Here is a 7,252-nt window from a genome sequence, read left to right as displayed (position 1 = left end):
CTTTGTTTTAAAGTCTATTTTGCCTGATATAGGTATTGCTGTCCTGGCTTTCTTTTCATTTCCATTTGCATGGAATACCTTTTTCCATCTCTTCATTCTGTGTGTGTCTTTAGATTGGAAGTGAGTATCTTGTAGGCAGCATATATATGGGTCTTTTTTTTATCCATTCAGCCACATATTTTAAGGTGATGATCTCTTAAGTTCAAACACATTCTAACAACCCTACAGTTTTACTCCTCCCCTCCATGTTTAATGTTTTTGACATCATATTTTACAACTTTCTGTTTTGTGTATCATTTAACTATGTATTATGGATATAGATAATTTTACTACATTTGTCTTTTAACTTTCCTACTAGTTTTATATGTGGTTGATCTACTACCAGTACTGTATGTTTTCCTTCACCAGTGAGGTTTTTCCTTTCATAATTTTCTTATTTCTATTTGTGGCCTTTTCTCTTCTGTTTAGGGTAGTCCCTTTAACAGTTCTTATAAAGCTGGTTTAGTGATGCTGAACCCATTTATGTCTTGCTTTTCTGTAAAAATCTTTATCTGTCTTCCAAATCCGAATGATAGCTTTTCCAGGTAGAATATTCTTGGTTGTAGGTTTTTTCCTTTCATCATTTTGAATATACTGTGCCACTCTCTTCAGGCCTGCAAAGTTTCTCCTAAAAAGTAAGCTGCTAGTCTTATGGGAGTTCTTGAATGTAGTTATAAGTTGCTTTTCTCTTGCTGCTTTTTAGATTGCTTCTTTATCTTTTACCATTTTAATTGTAATGTATCTTGGTATGGACTCCTTTGAGTTCATTTTGTTTAGAACTCTCTGTGCTTCCTGAACTTGGATGTCTTTTTCCTTCCAAAGGTTAGGGAAGTTTTCAGCTATTATTTCTTCAAATAAGTCTCTGTCCCTTTTTCTCTCTCTTCTCCTTCTGCAACCTCTATGATGCAAATATTAGTATGTGTGATGATGCCTCAGAGGTCTCTTAAACTATCCTTTTTAAAATTCTTTTATGTTTTGTCAGCTTAGTTCGGGTGACTTCCACTACTTTGTCTTCTGGTTCACTGATTTGTTTCTGTTGAAACAGAATCAAGGAATCAATCTACAGTTGATTCCTTCTAGTGTATTTTTTATTTTAGTTATTGTGTTCTTCAGCTATGTTTGGTTCTTCTTTATATTTTCTAACTCTTTGTTGAAATTCTCACTGTGTTCATCCAATCTTCTCCTGAGTTCAGTGTGCATCTTTATGATCATTACCTCGAACTCTTTATGAGTAGATTTCTTACCTCTACTTCATTTACTCCTGTTTCCATGGTTTTGTTTTGTTCCTTCATTTGGAACATATTCCTCTGTCTCCTCATTTTGCCTTTTTTTTTTGGTATTTTTGTCTATGTATTATGTAGGTCAGTGACATTTCCTGATTTTGAAAAAGTGGCCTTATATCAAAGATGTCCTATGAGGTCCAGCAGCATGTTCCCTTCTTTCCACCAAAACTATATGCTTTAGGGGTGCCCCCATGTGGGCTGTGTGAGCCTTGCTTTTATGGTGGTGCTGACTACCATGGACATGCTGGTGGGTAGCACTGGACCTCAGCATGGTTGGCTGTGAGCTCTTGGCTTTTGCAGTGGCTGTGGCCCTGCTGGAGTGTGAGGTAGGCTTCCAATGTGGTTTGCCACATGTCCTGTGGAGACATGGGACTGGTGCTGGCCTGCTGGAGGTTGGGTCCAGATCCCTGTGCAACTGTCTGCATGGCCTGGGGTCTTGGGGTTGGTGCCAGCCTGCTGGTGGGCAGGCAATATCCTAGCACTGATAGGCTAGAGGGAAGATTCCAAAATGGTGTTTGCTAGTGCTGGTGTTATCATGGTAGAACACTCTCCAAAATGACTGCCACCAGTGTTTCTGTCCCCAGGGGAAGTCCCAATTGCCTCCTGCCTCTCTGGGAGGCTCTCTAAGATCAGTAAGTGGGTCTGATCCAGGCTCCTTTCAAACTACTGCCTCTGCACTGGGACTTGGAGCATGTGAGATTTTGTATACGCCCTTTAAGAGCAGAGTCTCTGTTTTCTACAGCTCTCTTCCTCTCCCAAACCTAAGCCCTGCTAGTATTCAAAGTCAGACATTCTGGGGGCTCATTTTCCTGGTGTGGAACCCTAGGACTGGGGAGCTCAATGTTGGGTTCAGAACCCTCGCTTCTTGTGGAGGCCCTTTACATTTGTGATATTCCTCTTGTTTGTGGGTTGCTGACCTGGAGGTGTGGTTACTGACTATATTGCATCTCTGCCCCCCTATTTGTCTTGTTGTGTTTCCTTTTTTATGTCTTTACTCATAGAAAATTTTTTTCTGCTAGTTTTCAGGTTGTTCTCACAGATAGTTGCTCTGCAAGTTGGTGCGTCCATGGGAGGAGGTGAGTTCAGGGTCTTCATACTCCATCTTCTTGTCCACCTCTCCTCGCTGGGAAGGTTTGTAACTATCAATTTAATTTAATTAATATAGGGCTATTCAGGTTATCTAATTTACCTTATATGAGCTTTAGTAGTTTGTTTCTTTCAAAGAATTTGTGTTTCATTTAAATTGTCAAATTTATGGGTATATAGTTGTTCATAATATTCCACTATCATTTTAATATTTGGTGAACTTGTAGTAATTTCACCTCTTTCATTTCTGGTATTAGTAATGCATGGCTTCTGTCTGTTTTCCTGGTTAGCCTGGCTAGAGGTTTAATTTTATTGATCTTTTTGAAGGATGAGATTTTGGTTTTATTGATTTTTCTCTACTCTCCCCCTCTTTCCTGTCATTAACTTGTACTCTGATCATTATTATATTCCTGTCTGCTGCTTATTTTGGGTTTAATTTGCTCTTCTTTTTCTAGTTTCTTAAGGTTGAAGCTGAGGTCGTTGACTTTAGACTTTTGTACTTTTCTAATATAGCTGTTTTATTACCATAAATTTCCCACTTCGTACTGCTCTAGCAGCATCCCAGAAATTTTGTTATGTTTTGTTTTCCTTTTCATTAAGATTAAAATGTTTTAATTAACATAAGATTTTTCTTTGGCTCATGGGTTATTTGGAAAAGTGTTATTTTGTTTTCAAATATTGGGAGATTTTCCAGATATATTTTTGCTATTGATTTCAAATTTAATTCCATTAAAAGAATACATACTTTGTATGAATTGAATCCTTTTAATTTTCTTAAGGTTTCTTTTATTGCCTTGAATATAGTAAATATATATATATATATATATATATATTTTTTTTTTTTTTTGTGGTATGTGGGCCTCTCACTGTTGTGGCCTCTCCAGTTGCAGAGCACAGGCTCCAGACGCACAGGCTCAGCGGCCATGGCTCACAGGCCTAGCCACTCCGCGGCATGTGGGGTCTTCCCAGACCAGGGCACAAACCCGTGTCCCCTGCATCGGCAGGCGGACTCTCAACCACTGCGCCACCAGGGAAGCCCTAGTAAATCTTGATGAATATTCCATGTACACTTTAAAAGAATTTGTATTCTTCTGTCATTGGGTGCAGTGTTCCAGAAATGTTAATTAGAACAAGTTGCATGATGGTGCTGTTCAAATCCATAAACTTACTAATTTTTTTTGTCCAAATGTTGAGAGAAGTGTATTGAAATCTCCAATCAAAATTAAGAATTTGTCTATTTGTTCTTGTGGTTCTATCAGTTTTCACTTCATGTATATGTTTTTACCTCTTTATTGGAGTATAATTGCTTTACAATGGTGTGCTAGTTTCTGCTTTATAACAAAGTAAATCAGTTATACAACTTCATGTATTTTGAAGCTCTTTTATTAGACGTATAAACATTTAGGAATATTATTTCCTCCTGATGAAATGAACCCTGTATCGCTATGAAATGAACTTCTTTATTCCTAGTAATATCTTTTGCTATGTAATCTATTTTATCTGATATAAATAGCCATACCAGATTCCTATTGACTAGGTTTACCATGGTATATTTTTTCCATCCTTTTGCTTTTAACCACTTTGTATCATTATATTTAATGTGTGTTTCTTATAAGCAGCAAATATAGTTGGGTATTGCTTTTTCTTTAACATCTTTATTGGAGTATAATTGCTTTAAAATGTTGTGTTTGTTTCTGCTGTATAACAAAGTGAATCAGCTATATGTATACATATATCTCCATATCCATTCCCCCTTGCTTCTCCCTTCCAGCCTCCCTATCCCACCACTCTAGGTGGTCACAAAGCATAGAGCTGATCTCCCTGTGCTATGCAGCTGCTTCCCACGAGCTATCTATTTTACATTTGGTAGTGTATATATGTCAGTGCCACTATCTCACTTCATCCCAGCTTAGCGATCCCCCCGCCATGTCCTCAAGTCCGTTCTCTACGTCTGCATCTTTATTCCTGTCCTGACCCTAGGCTCTTCAGAACCATATATACATATATATATTTACATTCCTTATATATGTGTTAGCATATGGTATTCGTTTTCTCTTTCTGACTTATTTCACTCTGTATGACAGACTCTAGGCCCATCCACCTCACTACAAAAAACTCAATTTTGTTTCTTTTCATGGCTGAGTAACATTCCATTGTATATATGTGACACATATTCTTTACTCATTCATCTGTCGATGGACACTTAGGTTGCTTCCATGTCCTGGCTATTGTAAATAGAGCTGCAGTGAAGATTGTGGTACATGTCCCTTTTTGAATTATGGTTTTCTCAGAGTACATGCCCAGTAGTGGGATTGCTGGGTCCTATGGTAGTTCTATTTGTAGTTTTTAAAGGAACCTCCATACTGTACTCCATAGTGGCTATATCAATTTACATTCCCACCAACAGTGCAAGAGGGTTCCCTTTTCTCCATACCCTCTCCAGCATTTACTGTTTGTAGATTTTTGATGATGGCCATTCTGACCAGTGTAAGGTGATACCTCACTGTAGTTTTGATTTGCATTTCTCTAACGATTAGTGATGTTGAGCAACCTTTCATGTGTTTGTTGGCAATCTCTGTATCTTCTTTGGAGGAATATCTATTTAGGTCTTCTGCCCATTTCTGGATTGGGTTGTTTGCTTCTTTGATATTGAGCTGCATGAGCTGCTTGTAAAGTTTGGAGATTAATCTTTTGTCAGTTGCTTCATTTGCAAATATTTTCTCCCATTCTGAGGGTTGTCTCTTCGTCTTGTTTATGGTTTCCTTTGCTGTGTGAAAGCTTTTAAGCTTCATTAGGTCCCATTTGTTTCTTTTTGTTTTTATTTCCATTTCGCTAGGAGGTGGGTCAAAAAGGATCTTGCTGTGATTTATGTCATAGAGTGTTCTGCCTCTGTTTTCCTCTAAGAGTTTTACATTGTCTGGCCTTACGTTTAGGTCTTTAAACCATTTTGAGTCTATTTTTCTATATAGTGTTAGGGTGTGTTCCAATTTCATTCTTTTACATGTAGCTGTCCTGTTTTTGCAGCACCACTAATTGAAGAGGCTGTCTTTTCTCCATTGTATATTCTTGCCTCCTTTATCAAAAATAAGGTGACCATATGTGCGTGGGTTTATCTCTGGGCTTTCTATCCTGTTCCATTGATCTATATTTCTGTTTTTGTGCCAATAAAATACTGTCTTGGTTACTGTAGCGTTGTAGTATAGTCTGAAGTCTGGAAGCCTGATTCTTCCAGCTCCGTTTTTCTTTCTCAAGTTTGCTTTGGCTATTTGGGGTCTTTTGTGTTTCCATACAAATTGTGAAAGTTTTTGTTCTAGCTCTGTGAAAAATGCCAGTGGTAGTCTGATAGGGATGGCCTTGAATGTGTAGATTGCTTTGGGTAGTAGAGTCATTTTCACAATGTTGATTCTTACAATCCAAGCACATGGTATATCTCTCCATCTGTTTGTAACATCGTTCAATTCTTTCATCACAGTCTTATAGGTTTCTGCATACAGGTCGTTTGTCTCCTTAGGTAGGTTTATTCCTGAGTATTTTATTATTTTTGTTGCAGTGGTAAATGGAAGTGTTTCCTTAATTTCGCTTTCAGATTTTTCATCCTTAGTGTATAGGAATGCAAGAGATTTCTGTGCATTAATTTTGTATCCTGTTACTTTACCAAATTCATTGATTAGCTCTAGTAGTTTTCTGGTGTCATTTTTAGCATTCTCTATGTATAGTATCATGTCATCTGCAAACAGTGATAGTTTCACTTCTTCTTTTCCAATTTGTATTCCTTTTATTTCTTTTTCTTCTCTGATTGCCGTGGCTAAAACTTCCAAAACTATGTTGAATAATAGTGGGGAGAGTGGGCACCCTTGTGTTTTTCCTGATCTTAGAGGAAATGGTTTCAGTTTTTCACCATTGAGAAAGATGTTTGCTATGGGTTTGTCATATATGACCTTTGTTATGTTGAGGAAAGTTCCCTCTATGCCTACTTCCTGCAGAGATTTTAAGATAAATGAGTGTTGAATTTTGTCAAAAGCTTTTTCTGCATCTATTGACATGATCATATGGTTTCTGTCCTTTGATTTGTTAATATGGTGTATCACATTGATTGAATTGAGTATATTGAAGAATCCCTGCATTCCTGGGATAAACCCCATGTGATCATGATATATGATCCTTTCAATGTGCTGTTGGATTCTGTTTGCTAGTATTTTCTTGAGGATTTTTACATCTATATTCATCAGTGATATTGGCCTGTAGTTTTTCTTTTTTACAACATCTTTGTCTGGTTTTCGTATCAGGGTGATGGTGGCCTCGTAGAATGAGTTTGGGGGTGTTCCTCCCTCTGTTATATTTTCTAAGAGTTTGAGAAGGATAGGTGTTAGCTCTTTTTGAAATGTTTGATAGAATTCATCTGTGAAGCCATCTGGTCCTGGGCTTTTGTTTGTTGGAAGATTTTAAATCACATTTTAAATTTCATTACTTGTGATTGGTCTGTTCATATTTTCTATTTCTTCCTGGTTCAGCCTTGGCAGGGTATACCTTTCTAACAATTTGTCCATTTCTTCAGGTTGTCTACTTTTTTGGCATAGAGTTGCTTGTAGTAGTCTCTTAGGATGCTTTGTATTTCTGTGGTGTCTGTTGTAACTTCTCCTTTTTCATTTCTAATTTTATTGATTTGAGTCCTCTCCCTCTTTTTCTTGATGAGTCTGGCTAATGGTTTATCAATTTTGTTTATCTTCTCAAAGAACCAGCTTTTAGTTTTATTGATCTTTGCTATTGTGTTCTTTGTTTCTACTTCATTTGTTTCTGCTCTGATCTTTATGATTCCTTTCCTTCTGCTAACTTTGGGTTTTGTT

The sequence above is a fragment of the Tursiops truncatus genome, chromosome X (assembly GCF_011762595.2).
Source record: "Tursiops truncatus isolate mTurTru1 chromosome X, mTurTru1.mat.Y, whole genome shotgun sequence".
Taxonomy (NCBI): Eukaryota; Metazoa; Chordata; class Mammalia; order Artiodactyla; family Delphinidae; genus Tursiops; species Tursiops truncatus.
Note: the sequence above shows the minus strand (reverse complement) of the source record.